This window comes from Eleutherodactylus coqui, chromosome 3, assembly GCF_035609145.1.
Source record: "Eleutherodactylus coqui strain aEleCoq1 chromosome 3, aEleCoq1.hap1, whole genome shotgun sequence".
In the NCBI taxonomy this organism is placed as follows: Eukaryota; Metazoa; Chordata; class Amphibia; order Anura; family Eleutherodactylidae; genus Eleutherodactylus; species Eleutherodactylus coqui.
In genome coordinates this window covers 61959246-61978451 of record NC_089839.1, presented here as the reverse complement: position 1 = coordinate 61978451, position 19206 = coordinate 61959246, and the positions used below count along the sequence as shown (strand labels likewise).

Sequence of the window (19206 nt, the reverse complement as noted above, 5' to 3'; positions counted from 1 at the left end):
ACACAGCAAAGCAATACAAATGAAAACAGAAATACAATTGAAAAGGAAACCGCAGCACTTATCTGGAATATTAGCAATACATGGAACTGAATAAGCAGTGGTGAGCAAAGGGAGGGGTAAGAATATAAAGGTCTCCACACCTGAGAATTGGCAGAGCAATTAGAGAACCACACCCCAAGCTTCTCCAAGGAATGACTAATACTCAGCATGCACCATGCATCATGGAGAGACAGCAGCCAGCAGTCTCTGTACATAGTGCATTAACCCTTGACCTGCATAACCAGGCGACAGGTCTTGGCCTGCGTCGAGGCCACCATGCCACGATGCTGTCGTGAAGTACAAGCCACGACAACAGGTTTTTTAAATGAGTCAACAATGCAATTTAATCTCGCAAGTATTTATTAAGGAATGCTACAATCACATTGCAACATTTTTTTGTAATGGAAGAATACATTATAACAATTTTTGAAGATAAAAATAAAAACCCTGGAAAATTTCAGATGACAGCTCAGTGCTCTGCACATTTTAGCACTAGAGCTGTCCACGGAAATCTTCCAGGGTTCAACTGCATGGTCAGTGCAGCAAGCCCCGGAGATTTTCCGGGTGTGCCACTGAAGGGGATAAATAAGTCAATATGTAAAATTGAAGAACAGGTGTAGCTCTCATTTTCAGTCCGTATACATAATGTTTTCCTGTGTGTGGAGAATGCACGGAATACTTTTATATGTATTTGTCTTATACATAGGGCATATTATAAAGTGATAGACTCTCTTGGACAAGCCCTAATTCCACAACTGACCTGAGCATGGTTCAGTGAATAAGCCTCGTTGTGTTGCTGTCTTTAAGATAGACAGAGTTGTTGTAACTGTTAGTCCCAGGACGGTTGCCGTGATTTGTTGCTTTTTCCGTCTTCTGTGTTTCCTTATTTTTCTTTTCCTGGAATAAATTGCCTGTCACTAAGAATTAGATGTTTCGCCTTTTGAAAGCTTTTGCTTTTATAGTTGGAGCGGATTTCTTCCATTTCTAGGTCACTCTTACAACATCACTTGAGGCAACGTAACTGGCATTGCCGGATCCAAGCATTGCGTCTGTATCGGGATTCAGTTTCCTTTTTTCAGCTCATTATGAAGCTTTGCACGTTAACCCACTCTAGGTCAGATGGATCTGGAATATGACATAGGTATATCGTTTGCTGTGTGTGCCATCTGTAACACCAGCTCAGAGTATTAAATCATGTATCCCGCCAATTTTTGGAGTAGAGGCAACCATCTTTTTGGCTGAACCAATGTAAAAAGTATCATTATAAATGATGACTTTGCAAAAAAAGTATCTTCTATCCCAATGACACTGTTTTTTTGTTGGGGCAACTACAGTCATTGGTGCAGAGGCTGGCTAATGACAAAAGATGCTATAACACACATGCTGCCTCGAGAGTTGTGACCGAGTAGTACAAGTCTTATGGACCAACTTTTAATAAACAACGATTTTGTTTGCTGAGAATAAAATTTATGTCTAGTATGAATGCTCATTTTTCCAAAGAACTCACGAAAAGTTAAAATGGTTTTCCAGTTGCATTAACACCCAATTCCATTGTCCTTCACCTGCCTACAAAAATAGAATCTTAATATATTTGCTATTTCAAAAGTGATGGTTTTTACCATTTGGGACCCCTGTTAGGTGATCTCACTCCCCCTTAATCTATTTCTTCCAGTGATGCACCATTCCTTCCAGAGTACATCTCTTCCTTACATGGCTGACAATGGTGCGCCATCAATTGCTTCAGTAAGGGAGGCAGACCGGATGTTCTCTTTGTCAGTTTCCATTATGTAGCTTGTCCTTGCTACTACGCATGCACCTCTGCTGACATCAGACGTCTTGTAAGGGGAAGTGATGCAACCAGAAGGTGCAGATGTAAACAAATCCAGCATTGGCTGGGTGCTTTGTGGGTTGAATCAATAAATTTTGATAAAGCAGTTGAACAACCCCTTTAACTTAATAGGTATCCATTGGTTTTAAAGAATCAATGTGATTATCTGGATAAAGGAACTATTGCAGCAGGTTTTGGTTTTCGTTCACGGAGGTCTAGTGTATGCTAGTGATATTTTGGATTTTCCTCTCAGCTGTCCATTGCTACCTGTCGCACCTGCTTAGCAATTGGTGAGGGCTTTTATTCCTGTTTTAGTTGTAGATCTGTGCTGATTATTCTCAGTCTTCATATGGTGGTTGTTGGAATCAGAGCTTGATCTTGGTCTTCTGTTTTTTTCCTGCTCATCTCAAGCTACGTACTGTGGTTATTAGTGGTAGTTGTATTCTTGCATAGTTATTTACTTCTGTCCCAGATAGAGACAGTGAGTGGCTGAGGATGGGGAATTGGGTGCGTTCTTATCAGGACGGGACATCTGCTATAGGCAGGTACAGTCTCTTATTCTGAGTCATATAGACAAAGTTCCCTTCTCCGTCTGTTATTCAACATGTTACCTGTGGTGGTTTATGTTCTTTGTGCCACTGTATAACCATAGCCTAAGAATGGTTTGGGGCACCGGTTTCGGTACATCCTGGTCAGACGTGACAGGAAATTTTAAAGAACCAACATATTTTACTGTGCTTTCTAAATAAGTGCAAACATGGACAGATAAAATCGGACATTAAATACAGTATTAAACAATAGGAGTAAATGCTTAGAACAAGAGGAGTAAAGGCCCTGATCGCAAGAAGCTTACAATCTATTAGGACATAGATGTAACACGAGAGGTAAAGGTGCTTGTGTACAGTGGTTCAGCCATCTTTTACCAAACCAACTAGTATACATAAAGCCACCTGTGCCAGTGACCAGCTGGTAAGCTGTGTATATACAGATAAGAAGTTTCTGAGGAAGAATATAGAAGAGGGCTAAATAGAGATGAGTTAAATTTGAGAATACGGTAGGCCTCCCTAAAGAGATGAGTTTTTGGGGCTCGCTTCCAGATGTGGCTATTAGTGATTATCCTGATTGTCTGAGGCAGCGCATTCCAGAGAATTGGTGCAGCTTTGGAGAAGTCTTGAAGATGGAGTATGTTGATCTGAGATCATTAGCAGAAAGATGACATCAATTCATGGAATCTTCTTTTGTTGCAGGCAACAGGCACAGAATCAGTTTACTCTATCTGTGATAACAAAACACAATCAATGAGCAGAATACAACAAAAATAGTTTCAAAAAATTACATAATTTAAAAGCGGTCATCTTTTTTTCAAGTCCCCCAATAATTAGCTGTTATCATGGGAAGAAGCTGCAGGCCCATGCAGTTTTCTGCTGCAATGATGTCGGGGGTTTTGAGCACTTCGTAGCATTTTCATTTGGGCACTATATGAAAGTATTATTAAAGGGGGATTTCCAGGGAAAAACTATTGATGAACTATCCTATAGGTCAACAGTTAATCGCCAAGGACCTGCTGTTCGGGATCCCCGACAATAAGGTGAATGCCTGGCCCACTGTCAGTGCAGTGGGCCGAGCGTGTGTCATCGGGGGCAGAATTACCGAAAGTGTAATAGCCATTTCAGTGCCCATTGATTTCCATGGGTGTAAAGCAAGCTAGGGAACTTCTGTTGCTGTCCCTTATGACCTACATCCGGCCCACGGCACTAATAGCAGGTTGGGCGAACATCTCGGCAATCCCGAGTCGTAGGTTCCCGGTAATTAACTATGTTGATGACCTATTGTATGCAACATTGTAGTGACAATAATGAGATAGCAACCTAATGTAGCTTAGACAATGATGTAAAAGTGGTATCTATCTATCTATCTCCTATCTATCTATCTATCTATCTATCTCATTTCTATCTATCTATCTATCTATCTATCTATCTATCTATCTATCTATCTTTCTCTATCTCATACCTATCTATCTATCTATCTATCTATCTATCTATCTATCTATCTATCTATCTATCTATCTATCTATCTATCTATCCACTCATACCTAGCTATATAGCTATCTATTTCATATCTATCTATCTATCTATCTATCTGTCTATCCATCTCATTTCTATCTATCTATTTCATATCTATCTATCTATCTATCTATCTATCTATCTATCTATCTATCTATCTATCTATCTATCTCATTTCTATCTATCTATCTATCTATCTATCTATCTATCTATCTATCTATCTATCTATCTATCTATCTATCTTTCTCTATCTCATACCTAGCTATATAGCTATCTATGTCATATCTATTATCTATCTGTCTTCTATCTATCCAGTTAAAATTAATAGCAAAGCAATGCTACTGATTTTTGACAGATCTCTCCAGGTATACGGCAGCGGTTGCTCCTGTCCCCTATAGCTACTGAACTAAGTGGTCTACTAGGGATGCAGAACTTTTCCCTCATAGCAATAGAACCGAAAGCATTTCTATTACATTAGTTTGTCAGTATTTTTAGCACCCGCTCACGTGGAAGTGACAAGAGCTCATGGGGCATATTTGATAAGAGAAAGACTTTATTAAATGCCATTCTATATAAATAGCCCTCCAAAAGCATGAAGTACACACAAATATGGCAAGTACCGTATATCTCCTCTTACATGATAATTAACAGCCCATGGTCAGGAAATTGGTATTTTGCGGCTCCTTTGTCCGGTCGCAGAGTTATCAGTTCCTACACCGGGTTTCCTTTTGAGAGAGGCTGACATTTAGACGGAGCTGCCAAAACCACGTGGTCAGTCTGCTAAATTGTCTTGGGAGCGATTGTTAAAATAGGACTCAGGCCAAATACCAGGCTTTGTATCGTTATTGCTTATTTTGAGGTATTTTATGGGCACAGTTTTCTACAGTAATTTATTTAAGATAAAGCCATTAAAACAGAACGAGGGTCATTGATTCAAAAACATCATTAAAAAAGGTACCTTTTAGTATAGGCTTTAGTATTTTGGAGTATTAAAGGGGTTGTCTAGTTACAGGACAACTTTCCTGCTATAGCTCCTACAGTAGAGTCTTATAAGCTGATGTCATAGGCAAAGTAGAATGCACTACCTGAGTAATGCTGTGTATTATCCTAGCAATTGAATGATCACATCTTCAGTCCTCGGGAGTAAATAATTGTGTCAGAAAAAGGGCAATAAAGTTAAAACTTTTAAAAAGAAATCCAATTTTAACCCTTTCCAATCCACTGACGTCTAAAGACGTTCTGATTGAAGGCTGTACAGCTCCGATGTCGGAAGACGTCCGGCAGGGTATTCTTACTGTATATTACTGGCTGCTCTGTTGTCGGGGGGCCTCTCCAGCATGTCCCATACCGCAATACTGGCTCCAGCCAGCAGATGGTGCAATTGTATAATGGCAGAAAGAGAAAGCCCCCTAGGAAACCCTGAATCCAAAATTGGATTGCAAATGGTTTAAAAAAAAAAAACCTCACATTTTTCCGTACAAAAGCCTTATTTTTTTTTGTTTGCCTCACAAAAAATGTAATAAGTAGCAATCCAAAAGTCATATGTACCTCAAACTGGTACGAAAAAAAACTTCAACTCTTCCCGCATGAAACAAGGCCTCAAATAACACAATTGCTCGAAATTTAAAAATCCTATGGGTCTCGGAAACGTGTTTGGTTTTTTGTGCTAAAGTATTAAAAATGATATAAAAATCTATGTAGACTTGGTATTGTGTGTAATTGTGCTGAAGGAAATAAGAAGGGTTTCAATGTTCTGGGTGATTTTTCCAACCCCCCCTCCCCTTTCTTTTATGTAATAAGAGTTATACAATACATTATATGTACCCCAGAGCAATGCCTTTAAAAAATACAACTCTTCCCACACAAAGACAAGACCCTCATACAACTATGTCAAGGAGTTATGGCTCTTGCAATGCAACTATGAAAATTGCTCAGTCCTTAAGGCACAAAATAGGCTGGTCACTGAGGGGTTAAATAAAAACAAACATTACACCTTGTAAAAGATTTGCATCCCTGCTACCTTGTAGATACATTTTGTAACATATTTGGTATACAGATGTTCAGGTTTAGGTATAATTGCTAGTTTTTGCCAGCACTGACCAAATGAGGGCAGCGTTATGCCTCTTTCACGCTACCCCAGAAGGATACGCAAACAAATGTATCCACGGGCCAGATGGATACAGCTGACAGATTAACAGTGGCATACAGTTGCTTAAGGTTTTGTTTTTTTTAATATTCACATGAATACACAATTTTTGGAAAGAAAAAAAAAACCCAAAAGCAAATAAATATACCTCAAATATAAGCCAAAAATGTGACGTGAAAGGAGCCTAAAATTAAAAGGTGTTGTCTCATCCCAAGAAGTCCTGTCCATATGCCCTGTGACTCCCATGTGGTACCCTCTATAAACCAGAAGATGAAACCATTCATGAGCCCTCTCTCTCTCCCTCTCCCCCCCCCCCCCACTCCCTGCTGCAATCCCCCACTCACCAATGGCGACCCCCGAATCTTTTCGCCCGAGTGCGGAAGTACCGTATATTCCGGCGTATAAGCCGACGGGGCGTATAAGACGACCCCCCAACTGTCACCTTATACGTCAGGAATACAGTGGAGCAAAAAAAAAAAATCATTACTCACCTTCCCCGGCGTTCTGCGGCGCTGCTGCAGGCTGTCGCTCTCTCCTGGTCCCCGGCAGAGCATTGCTTTCTGGACGCAGGGCCGTCAGCCAATCACAGCCATTCAATGACATCATTGAATGGCTGTGATTGGCTGAAGACGCACGTGTGTTAGCCAATCACAGTCATTCAATGATGTCATTGAATGGCTGTGATTGGCTGACAGCGTGTGTTAGCCAATCACAGTATTAGCTTTCTGGAGGCGGGGATTTCAAGCCCTGCGTCCAGAAAGCAATGCTCTGCCAGGGACCAGGAGGGAGCGACAGCCTGCAGCAGCGCCGCAGAACGCCGGGGGAGGTGAGTAATGATTTTTTTTTTTGACACTTTCTTTTTTTTGTATTACCGGCGTATAAGACGACCCCCGACTTCAGAGCAGATTTTTCGGGGTTCAAAAGTCGTCTTATACGCCAGTATATACGGTACTCGAAAATCGCGGCGCTCGGGCGAAAAAGGGGCGTGGCTGAGTAGGTTCGCTCATCTCTATTAGCCAACTCAAAGTTGACTCAGCCTTCCATCCTTCCAAGATTGGTAAAATGAGTGAGTGGGGGGTAAAGATGGGGCAAACCACCCTGTAAAAACAGTCTGCCAAGAAAATGTCAAATGTGACCTAGGAGCACGACTTGTTCTTTACACCAGGAGACAATTCCTGATCATTGTTATAAGGCTTGTAAAAAAAATATCTAACATTGCCTTGCAGGAATGCTGCAGAAGTATTATTCCATCTTCCTTATTTGCGTATTTTTATGCACGTCCTTATAAATCTCCTCACACACCTTCTAGGTGCTCTCCTTAAGGAGAAACAAAACCCTTCCTGACCTGCATTTCCCCTACAATGGCTGCGACAGATGAAAGCAACTTCTTCCAGCCAAATCAGCTCACAAGGGCACTTGGTGACTTTCATATTAAAGGCAATGGCTGTGTTGCGACAACCTCCTTAAGATACATAAAGATGTATTCCAGTACATCTTTACTGATGACCTGTCCTTTAGGATACATGATCAATATCAAATTGGTGGGGGTCCAGTGCAAAGCAACCAGCTGTTTGCAGTAGTCGCTGGGCACTGGAACTGATACAGCTCCATACATTGTGCAGTGGCCTAGAATAGTACTGCAGCTGTCTTCCATTCACGTGCATGTGGTTGATCTTACGGTATGTGTGGAGCTGTGCTAGTCCCCTTGCACCACAACTCCTACAAACAGCTGACTGGCAGGGGTGCTGGGCGTTGGACCTCCACCGAACTTACACGGATGACCTGTCCTAAGAATAGGTCATCAATAAATGTTCAAAAATGCATCCCTTTTGTTTAGATCAACTTTTAGGAAAAGGTCAAATATCCCCACAGCGAGGTCCTCTTTCCCTTTAATTAGTGAATTAACTGAGCCGTCACCGTGTAAGATGCGTTCATTGACTAGATTGCCGCGTCTGGTCCTTTTTAGGGAAAGAATGCTGAGATATTAATAAAAATAAACGATTTAATTTCTTTTAACACATTTTGCACTCCCAAAGGACAGGCGGAGAATTGCCGAGCATCTCAAGCACCGGAGTTTATCTTGACTGCTCTATAACAGATGGCATGTGGCAAGATTAGCATGCCTGTCAGAGCCAACGTTTCAAAACACGGCATTTAATCCCCACAGAATACAAACAGAATGTATGAATACTCATAATATGAATTGGCATGCCTTTGACTTCTCTTTCAAATTAGATCAGTGTAGTTTAAAATCATGTCAATTAAACACATAGAGGGATGCACAATGTCAGGTTTTCGTGTTCACATACTCAGGAGCGCTCCTGCTTCACCAGCACAGAGCCGTGTAGAGCCACAGCCCGCAATCACTGGGAGTCCGGGCGCCGGGCACACGCAAAATGTAGGTTTTTGAGGGATTCCTAAGAGTAAATCAAGCCCTACAAGAGCGTAATTTAATAGCGTATGTACGCACGCGTAAAACACGGTGAATGGAGTCAATGCCTGTACACTGATTTTCATTGATCCATTCACATTGCGTATAATAAGCGCATAAAAAAGAACGCAGCATGTTCTTTTTCTACGCAAATTACACGCAATTGAGCCGTACTGTTCTCAACGGGTGCGTAATAAAAGCTCTACGTTTGCAATTATTTTGCGTATGCGCTGCGTTTATACACAACTAAGCGGCAGAGTGGGAAATTTAAATAAAAAAGACACAAGTCATGACAGCGTGCGTGAGATATGTTACCATGTGCAATTAAAACGTTGCCATATGTGGCGATGGGCCGGCTCACATAGTGGTAAAGCGTTGCGTTATAGACTGAGCGTTTTGCATGTGTGATTCAGCCTTAGGCTGGGTTCACACAGGGCGGATTGGCCGTGGAAATTCCGTCCAGAAATTCACTGCGGCAAATCCGCGTGCGCCTGCTAATCCTGGGATTAACCAGCCATGCGGTCGAGATTTGTCAAAAATCTCGTCCACATGACACGGCCAGTCCGTCGTGGCAAAGCCGGCAGAAGCCGGCCGCAGCATGCCATCCCCCTCCCCCCCCCCCCGTTGCGGTTGTGCTCTCCTGTATGGGAGCGCCGGCCACAATGGAAAAGCATGCGGCCAAGCTGCTCCAAAACCCGCAGCTAAGTGCCGCGGCTTTTGAAGCAGTGCTTTCCCTGTGGAAATCTCGTGTCTTTTTGCTGCGGCCAAACTGCAAGATTTCCAGCATGACTCCGCCCTGTGGGAACCCAGACTTAAAGGCTTTTTTCCATTTTATAGTTTGTTATTAAATACCCATCTGCCCCAAACGATAATTTTGTAATAACGTCTCTGTGGCGCCGGAGTCGTCTGGTAAAGAGGTCACATGAGCTACTCATATAGAGGCCTTGGCCTGTCCATGGGACATCACTGATGATACCCCATTTCAGGACCTCCTATTGACTGCATCATGGGTAAACAAACTTGTGACTGCTGCAGCATGCATAAGAGGAGGACAGGAGCGACAATGACGGAGCAGTGAGCCAGTGGAGAATTGAGTATTATCATTTTTTTTTCAATTCTTTTTTAATTCCATCCCCCCCTCACTGTCACCGGTGTTATTTTAACCAGCAGAGGTGGCGCCCTGACAAAACTGAGCTGCCTCTTCCCCAATTTGGTCTTGATTCATGTTACCTATCCCACCCTAGGACTGAAGCGTCAAGTACTTTCTCTGTTCACACCTGCATTGTGCCTTACCGGATCCGTCGGACAGCTTACCCCCCTTGACTTATAAAGTCCTCTGTTTTTGGAAAAAGAGCGATGTGATTATTTTTCTAGTGACCGCGGCGCCGACGCGGAGGGGAACAATTTTGTCATTTGAAGGTTTTCCCAATCCAAATGTGATGTACAGTAATTGTGTTCCTATTAATGCCTCTTACTACCGGTATTGTCTCTGATTACTGCACGCTGCAGGGAGGCACATTTATTTAACCTCCTTCCTTCTTTTTTACAGGTAAATACTTTTGCCACAGTTACTGCCTAATCGCTTGACTGGTTACAAGCTTCCCGGTGTCGGCTTGGTGAGTGATACAATTCTAGTTCATGTTTATTCATTTTCCTTCCTATCATTATGTTCGGTGAAGTAAGTATCCGCAGGCTCCGCCTTCTGGACTTTTTTCATTTTTGTTTTCGGTCCTTTTTGATAAAACTCAGAATTTTCTCACATATTTTACTGAAAGATAAAATTTCGGGCCTCATTTCTCAAAACAACCTAACAGTGAGGCCGGCGTCACATCTGCGTTGGAACCAATCCCCAACGCAGGTTGAAACTGGACCCTAAGGCCGTCTGCACACAAACGGGTTGTATTCCGAATCCCAAACCGGAATCCGACCCTGTGCCCGGCCGGTGATCCTGCGTACCTGGCATTTACTGTGCTGTGTATGGTCTGGGCGGCTCGCCGTCGGACATACGCAATACCCCTGTTTGTTAATTGCGGATGGGCCGCGGTTCAGACAGCTTCCATTGACTTCAATGGAAGCAGTCCGTGTGGAATCCACTCAAAAGTAAAGCATGCTGCGAATTTTCTTCCGCGAGCAAAAAAAAATCGCAATTGATTTCCGCTTGTCTGCAGGAAAAAGCGCTTTTCCATAGCATGCTATGGAAGTTTTTCGCTGCAGAGCCCGGAGGTGGACGTCCGCTCCATATTCCGCAGTGCAAATCCCATCCTGTGCAGCCGGCCTTAGATTGTCCTAATTGCCCGCAGCAACCAAGCACAGCTTTCATTTTCCACAGCAGTTTTCAGACGACCCTGCAGCGAATGCCTTGTTTTTCAAGCACTAACAGGCGGTTATACTTGAGGAAGGAGGCTTCACTCCGCGGACCTCCAAAATACTTTGCAAATTTTCTTTGGACCACAGTGAAGTCTGATTTGGCTTTTGCACTGATGATGATGGATGCTTACTTTGGGATATTGCTGGCAGCCTACTGATTTACTATACGAGTCTGGAAAGGGGTGCCTAGGTGGGTCTACTGCCCCGTCTGAGGAATTAGTACTAGAAGTATATACTATTTATATTACTATCTGGTATTCCTATTTTCTGATTAATTGCACCCCTGAGCATTGGTATATATTTTTCTTCTCTTAAGGTGGACCTGGGGGCCTTCACAAGACTTGAACCATACTTCACAGTCTTGTCGCGAGCGCCCATTTAGGAGACAGGGGGTCCCCTTCCTCTGTCAGACCATTAAATTGCTGCTGTCCATCTTAATGATTATAAGGCAGGGATTGGCATTAGCCCGCTCCATACACTGATAGCCGGCTTCTGCTGTGATAAAGGGTTAAATGGGGTAATCTAGTTTAGTATTACTATCTGGTATACCTGCGTTCTGCTTACCTGTACCCTGAGCACTGGCATATATTTATTGTCTTTTGTGCTATAATCTCATTTGGCCAAGACCTCCTGAACCTCACAGTGTGGATCTACAATGTGATTGTTTAGGGTTCGTTCACATGGAACAGAAATAAGGCAGATTTTCCACAGCAGAAAATCCTCACCAATTAGTGCAGATTTTGACCTGGTTTTTGATGCAGATTTGCAACAGATTTCATTCTTCCAATCGAAGGGATAAAATCTGCATCAGGAAACGCATCAAAATTTGATGTGGATTTTAGTGAGGATTTTCCGCTGTGGAAAATCTGCACTATTCTTACTGCGTGTGAAATTACCCCGAGGCTTCCATGGATATTAGATGTAGCGCTGTGTCCATCCCTGGGCATTTCCGTCATGTCAGATGAGGTCACCTGCATGGTATATATATTGTACCTTTTGAATTAGGAGTGCTGTCTGCTTTTTGCTAAGTTTATGTTTGTTTGTCTGGTCTACGTAGAATCGGTAGCGTTGGAAGGGACCTCCATGGTCATCGGGTCCAACCCCCTGCACAGTGCAGGATTCACTAAATCATCCCAGACAGATGTCTGTCAAGCCTCTGTTTGAACACTTCCACTGAACTTACCACCTCCCATGATCCTACCATGGATCTCTTCCTATTAAGTCCTGCCTATGGCAGGGCTTAATACGATGCGCATAAAACTATTATATACTGCAATACTGAAGTTTGGCAGTAGATTGTAAATAGAGTTAGACTCTACTATAACTCTGGTGCTATATGTGCAATATATTTTTAGTGCTTTTGAAGCTCTCAGCATAAGTGTTTATAGTGAGTGGTCACCAATAGAGATGAGCGAGTATACTCGCTAAGGCAAACTACTCGAGCAAGCAGTGCCTTATATGAGTACCTGCCCGCGCCTCTCAAAAGATTCGGGTGCTGGCGGGGGAGAGCGGTGAGTAGGGAGAAGCGGGGGGGAGAGAATGAGAGAGAGAGATCTCCCCCCGTTCCTCCCCGCTCTCCCTCCCCGCCCCTCGCCGGCACCCGAATCTTTTGAGACAAGCGGGCAGGTACTTCCATAAGGCACTACTCGCTCGAGTAGTTTGCCTTAGCGAGTACGCTTGCTCATCTCTAGTCACCAACAATTCACAATGTACAGGATCTGGTAGTACATAGAAAAAAGTTTTTATTGATTGACAACTCTAGCTCTGACTCGGTCCATGAACCTTCTTCATCACAGGAGGAATTTATGGCAATGGGCCGAGTGTCTGCCAATGGTTTAGGCTGCAATGTAGATGGAGAACAGGGAAAGAACATAAAATCCAAGCAGAAGACACATTTATATTCTTAGAACTTACATCTAAGGCAGTAATCCCCGGACAGCCTCTTTGATACTCCTCAGCTGACGACTATAACTTGCTGACTATAGCCCGTTACTCCTCTTCATCATCCACTAACGACACACGGGACGTACGGACTGCTGACACGGAGGAACACCATCTCCCCACAACATTTACATATCCATGGACATCAGCTGCTAATTGATAGAAGCTAAATCTGTGGAGTGTTTCATGTAATGGCGCATCAACGCGAAAGTCAGCTGCGGCCGGATACCTATAAGATGACAGCGTCTGGGAGCCATTGTTACAATGTTCCCATGGAGATTCGTGACTCCAGCATAATAGAAAATACATGGATACCGGAGTTTGCCGCATAGTGTACGCCGCATGTTCCCGTCTCATGTAATAACACTTGTGATGCTGATTAGAGATGAGCGAGCGTACTCGGAAAAGCACTACTCGCTCGAGTAATTTGCTTTATCCGAGTATCGCTGTGCTCGTCCCTGAAGATTCGGGTGCCGCTGCGGCTGACAGGTGAGTCGCAGGGGAGAGCGGGCGGGAGAGAGGGAGAGAAAGATCTCCCCTCCGTTCCTCCCCGCTCACCCCTGCAGCTCCCTGCTCCGTGCCGGCACCCGAATCTTCAGACCCGAGCACAGCGATACTCGGATAAAACAAATTACTCGAGCGAGTAGTGCTTTTCCGAGTACGCTCGCTCATCTCTAATGCTGATTCATTGCTGAATGACGGTTAATCTTAGCTGACAAGGTGATTCCTCAATGTTCGCTGCGGTTGCCGACCAGAAATCTTTTTTTAAGGTTCTTTTGAATGATTCCCAGCTGTTTATTTATCCGTAGGCCTCTTTCACACGAGCGTCATTTTACGGCAAATTGAGCAATAAAAGCGCGATTGTCAGGTGCCGCTAGTTGGGGCATTTAAAAGTCAGCGATTTGGGGGCTGCGGCTTGTTTTCCCTGCAGCCAAGCGTGTGAATAGACGGAAAAATCGCAATCTAATCTTCGTTCTTACAAGATAGTTGCGATTTTATTGCGCAGCTCAGTGTGCCGTGAAATGATGCTCATGTGATAATGTTAGTGAAATTAGAAGAGTCTGTAGTCAATCCGATCATCAGACTGGTACCAGCAACAGAAGGTAAAGAATATGCCTGAGGGCTCCTTCACACGAGCATATGCGTTTTTTACGTTCTCTCGTCCGCGCCGTAAATTCGCATGAAGGGCCGATTTTCTGCGACGACAGGCAGAGATAATTAGCGTTTTCTTGTCCATTCACGATCAGGCACGATGTTTATGCGAAAAAATACGGCGCCGCCAAGAAAACCCTCACTTGGCTTGAATCCTTGGAATGACTTCAAATGCCTAAATAGAGGCACCTGTAAGCTTTCCCCTGCGTTGCTACAATGCCTCCCCCTGCCTATTTTTCTAGCTCCCATAGGAGTCTATGGGAGCCGCCGGTGTATATTAGTAGAAAGATAGAACCAGAACTATCTTTTTACCCAGCGTATAATAGCCGGCGCGGATTTTGGTTGCGTATGTTCAATTTTTTACGGTGCAACGTTTATAAATTCGCCCGTGTGAACAAATGCATTGGAATCCAATGCATCAGATGGTCGCGTATATCGGCCGCCCGTGAAAATTCAAAGCCAAGCAGGGAGATGACAGCGGGGATAATTCTCAAGCAGCTTGCCGCACCGCCGGGAAGACCATCGCGCCGGGGACACAGATGCCGGCTGGGAGGTGATTATTGTGTTGGGTTTTTTTTACCTAGTATATACTCGAGTATAGCTTATAACTTATTGACTCGGCTTATACTCGGGTCGGCTAATACTCGAGTATATACGGTATATTATATATGCATATTGCACTATGCAGGAGGGAGGTCTGACATCCGACCTGACTTCTGCATACTGTAATATACATCTCCGGACCTCTCTTCTGCATAGTGTTAGAAACATGTCGGACTTCACCAATCATGGGACCTATGCAGGAAAATCTCCATGTCAGACGAGGTCCAACACTGGATTGTAAAGGGTTAAAGGCTATTGGCGCGTGTCCTGAATGTTAAAACCCATATACAGCCCTCCTACATGTTACATCAGTAATCTGACTTCATCAGATGTGCAGATTTTGTTCTACCTCTTATAGTACCCACCTTATCTTTATAGTTAATCAGTAGGTTGGGGGGATTCTGGGTATATTATTGCTTTACTGCTCTGCTCTCTTTTGGGGATTTTGTGGCTATTTCTACCTATTTTGGACGGATCTTCTCCATTGGCTGCTTTCACACGGGCGACAAAATCACGAGATTTTCTTGCTAGCGACAATGCTACAAAACGCATGTATGTGAAGCCCATGTGATGTCTGTGATTGGTTCATCGAGCGCTGCAGTGATTGGCTGAACCGCATCACCCGAGAACCAATCAGAGCCAGCACTTCCTGGAGGAGGGATTTTTGAACCGCCTGATCAGGAAGCACTGGCTGACGATTGCAGACAAGTTTGGCAGAGCTTTGGGAGGAAAAGTGCCGCAGAGCGAACAGCCCCTGTTAGGTGACGTATTGTTTTTTTATGTGTGCGTGTGTGGGGGGGGGGGGGGGGGGGAAGGGGGGGGTTATACAACTAGGGCTTATTTTAGGGACAAGCAGTAGGACTTCCTTCTGTAAAAGTTGTATCAAACCGCATGGAAACCGTGTCGAAATCTCATCCACTGGCTCGTATTATAAATGCTGTGGGTTTGTATGGGGAAATTCTGCGGTATTTATGCTATGTGTGAACATATCCCACTGGTTCTGCTTTGCGGGTGGCATTGACTATCTTTGAGGAGGTGAGGCACGCAAGTTGGTGACCGACTGCTATTAACCCCTTTGGCACACCTTGATGTACATGTATTGTACATTATGCCTTAACATAAGGCATCATGCCAGTAATATTCAACATGATTAAAGCAGGGGCTCAGAAGCTGTGTTCTTGCAATCACCATGGGAGATCACAAAGGATAGACAACCAGGTTCTCACCATAATAGTCCTAGTCAGAGGAACCAATCTTGGCCTTTTAATCCCTTATATACTGCAATTAATCATTATGCAGCATTTAAGGTGTTTTACAGAAGGAGGGGTTCTCTCCATGACAGGGTCAACAAAGGCCCCCAAATCTTCCTTTTAGGCTATACATAAACAAAGCTGAACAGCACTCCATACATATAAAAGAATGGATGCAAGAAGCAGAAGGAAGTTTCCAAAGTGTGTTGTAAAAAATAGACCATTTTATTCCTTAAAAGCCGCTGCGACATCTCAGCCGAAAAGTTGCGCCTCCTATTATGGAAGTTTGGAAACTTCCTTCTATGTCCTCTGATGCCTTCTAGGCTTTGCTAGAGGTTGCCTGTCAGTGTAACACTGACCAAAAAGTGATCAAGAGGAAGTACAATCAAGTTTAGAGGGGTATTCCCATGGCTGAGATCAGAATACCTGCGTAAGTACAAATACTTCCTTTTACTAATAGCATTTTGGAAAAGGCGAGAAATTGAAAAACAAAGTAACTAGAAAGTTGAAGAAGTTCTCTTTTTACAGTGATTAAGCTGACGTTACCTGAAATTGGGCAACCCGACCCATCCAGCAACGCTATTATTAGCAGAGAACATAATTAATTTAGCTGGATTTGAAAGGTTATTACGTCCTCTCTGACAGTGATGGTAATGCGAGTGGACACGGAGCGGCGCAGGTAGATGAATGCTTCCTCGGTGACTGCTGATTATCCGACTTCCAAGGATATAGATGTAAGAACTTATATGGAGAAATTAGTATGGGGCGCACGGGTGCGAATTTCTCCTTCATCCATCCTCACCTGGTATCTCACTATGTCCTGATCACGTCTTGTACTCCTCCTCTGCGCTGGATACCATCGGAATTTACATATGTAATATCCGCCGGCCTAAGTAATATTTACTTATGGAATAAATTCAAGATGACAGCAAAAAACAGAAAGCTCTTTTTTCCAGCATATTTAAGCATTCTTTTGACCAAATTCACCGTGGTATATAAACAACGTAACTTCTAGACATAAAATATTAACAGAGTGCTAGTACTGTGTTTCCCTGAAAATAAGACCCTGTCTTATATTAATTTTTGCCCGAGAAGAGGCCCTATGACTTATTTTCAGGACAAGACTCATTATACTTACCTAGCAGGCTTGGTCCAGGTGCCTCCCGCTGCTCTCCGGAGCCAGACGCGCTTTGTGTAGCCCTCAGCCGTCCACAGAAGATCACTTCCTGGTTACAGGAAGCAAGGGCTCTTATTGGCTGAGCAGCGCTCAAAAGCCAATCAATGCAGCGCTCTATGAAGCAATGCGATGGCTGTGATTGGTTCATCAAGCGCTGCATTGATTGGCTGAGCAATGGTCGAAGAACCAATCCCAGCCATCGCATTGATTGGCCAATTCACAAATTCCGCTCCTCAGCCAATCAATGCAGTGCTAAATGAACCAATTACAGCCATCGCTTTGGTTCATCGAGTGCTAGATTGATTGGCTGAGCAGCACTCGAGAAGCAATCAAAGCCGTCACTTCGTGGGGGTGACATTTATGAATCCTGTATCCAGCAAGTGATCTTCTGTGGGTGGCCAAGGACTGCAAGAGGCGTGTCGGAGCTTCGGAGAGCAGCGGGAGGAACGTGGACCGAGCCTGCTAGGTAATGTATTCCTTTTTTTATGTAATGCAGATATGACTTATTTTCAGGGTAGAGCTTATATTTCAAGCATCCCCGAAAACCCCCCAAAAATGAGGGTAGGTCCTATTTTCAGCGAAACAGGGTAGATAATGTACTGAGAAGGAAGGTGTAGACACAGACATTTGGGCAAGAAAAGAGGGGAAAAAACAAAAAAGAAAAAGTTAAAATTAAAGTTTATACTTCCCATTCCTTTTCTTTCCATTCGCACTTTCTTGGAAATGAGTGATGGTGTAAATGGCATATTGGTCGCACTTGCTTGCGTTGTGTGTGATAGTCTTACAATTGACCTTTTGAAGTGGGTGGTGTTTGTGATATTGAGGGATTATTTCAGACTTGGTTTACTTAAAGCTTAGGTCCTTTCACTTACCTTCACAGTAAAGTGTGCTTCTTATCATATTACAACGTATGGGACTTCAGGCAAACAATGCCTGTCCTGTGTGATAAATCTGATCTTGTCAGCGATAACGTAATAAGTAGGACTACGTCTTGTTTGGTAGAATTAAAGGTATTTTGCAAAGCGCTTCTAGGACATTTTTACGGCTGCACATTATTCATATCTTATAAACGGTCAGTGAAGATAATCCGTCATGAAGACGAAGGTGCCCCAATAAGGCTGATTTACTGGACAGATGTAATAACTAGTCAGCCATAAATTAGGATTATTAATTAGAATAATTACATCAATGACACAAAACTCTGTTGGCCAGTCAAGGAATTCTATTACATTTTTATGTGACTTGTTATTATATACACAAGACATAATTGTAGTTAAAGCATACCTGCACTTTCAGAATAAGCCGCCTTGTGTGTGTACATGTGGAGTAGCACAATTTCTGGTCATCGTATGACTTGTACCTTGTGTTTATCGCCTATATTCTTTTCTGCGGCTATAACTGTAATTTGCAGTTCTCTGTGTTAACATATCTGTATGAGTCACCCTTCTCCCCCCTCCCCTCTGCTCTCCATGGACTTCATTGAGCAACATGAGTCATCGCCCTTCTTAACTTTTGCATTCCATGTTGTTCTCTCTTTTCCTAGAGACAGATTTCACTTGACAACAAAAGTGAAGAGAATATTAGGAAGAAGTGAGATCCTTAGTGGAAAGGCACTTTATAGTGATTTTTCAGCACAAAAACATCATTTTAGGTGAATAATATTATGTGCAGTTTTGCTAGTTGTCCCATTGGCTATCGCTTAACCACAAGTTGTTTTTAAGTGCAGGAACTTTATCGATGAAACTTTTACAAAATCGTATCCTAATAATATCCGATTTTTTGAGATTTCCAACAAGAGCGTTGTGACTATGGAGAGGGCTCGATAGATGTAGCTGGAGACATTGGAGAAGTCTTACTGAAGCATAGATGGAACAATAATTCTTAATATCTAACCAATGTTCAGATGATGAACCATAAGTGTTACATCGATCCAGTACAACACTATTCTTGGTTGATAATGACAAACATAACAGTTGTAGCATTTAGTTCATTATTAGAGATGAGCGAGCATTGCCCTTAGCCAGTACCTGCCCGCTCGAAAGAAAAGGTTCGGCTGCCGGCGCGGGTGACAGGTGAGTTGCGGCAGTGAACAGGGGGAGCGGGGGGGGGGGGAGAGGGAGAGAGAGATCTCCCCTCCGTTCCTCCCCGCTCTCCCCCGCCGCTCCCCGCCCCCCACCAGCAGCCGAATCTTTTCTCTCAAGCGGGCAGG

General features: G+C 43.5%; 1 protein-coding gene across 4 annotated transcripts in view; it reads left to right on the top strand.

Annotated features, from left to right (window-relative positions):
- Positions 1-19206, top strand: part of PLCB4 (phospholipase C beta 4) — a 306829-nt gene that overhangs the window by 114155 nt on the left and 173468 nt on the right. For 3 of the 4 annotated variants that reach the window (XM_066595661.1, XM_066595658.1, XM_066595659.1), the window contains exon 3: positions 10057-10123. The exons of the other annotated variant lie outside the window; for it this stretch is intronic. The gene's annotated coding sequence lies outside the window, so the exon portion shown is untranslated. The remainder of the gene's footprint in view (positions 1-10056; positions 10124-19206) is intronic. 4 annotated transcript variants of the gene reach the window in all.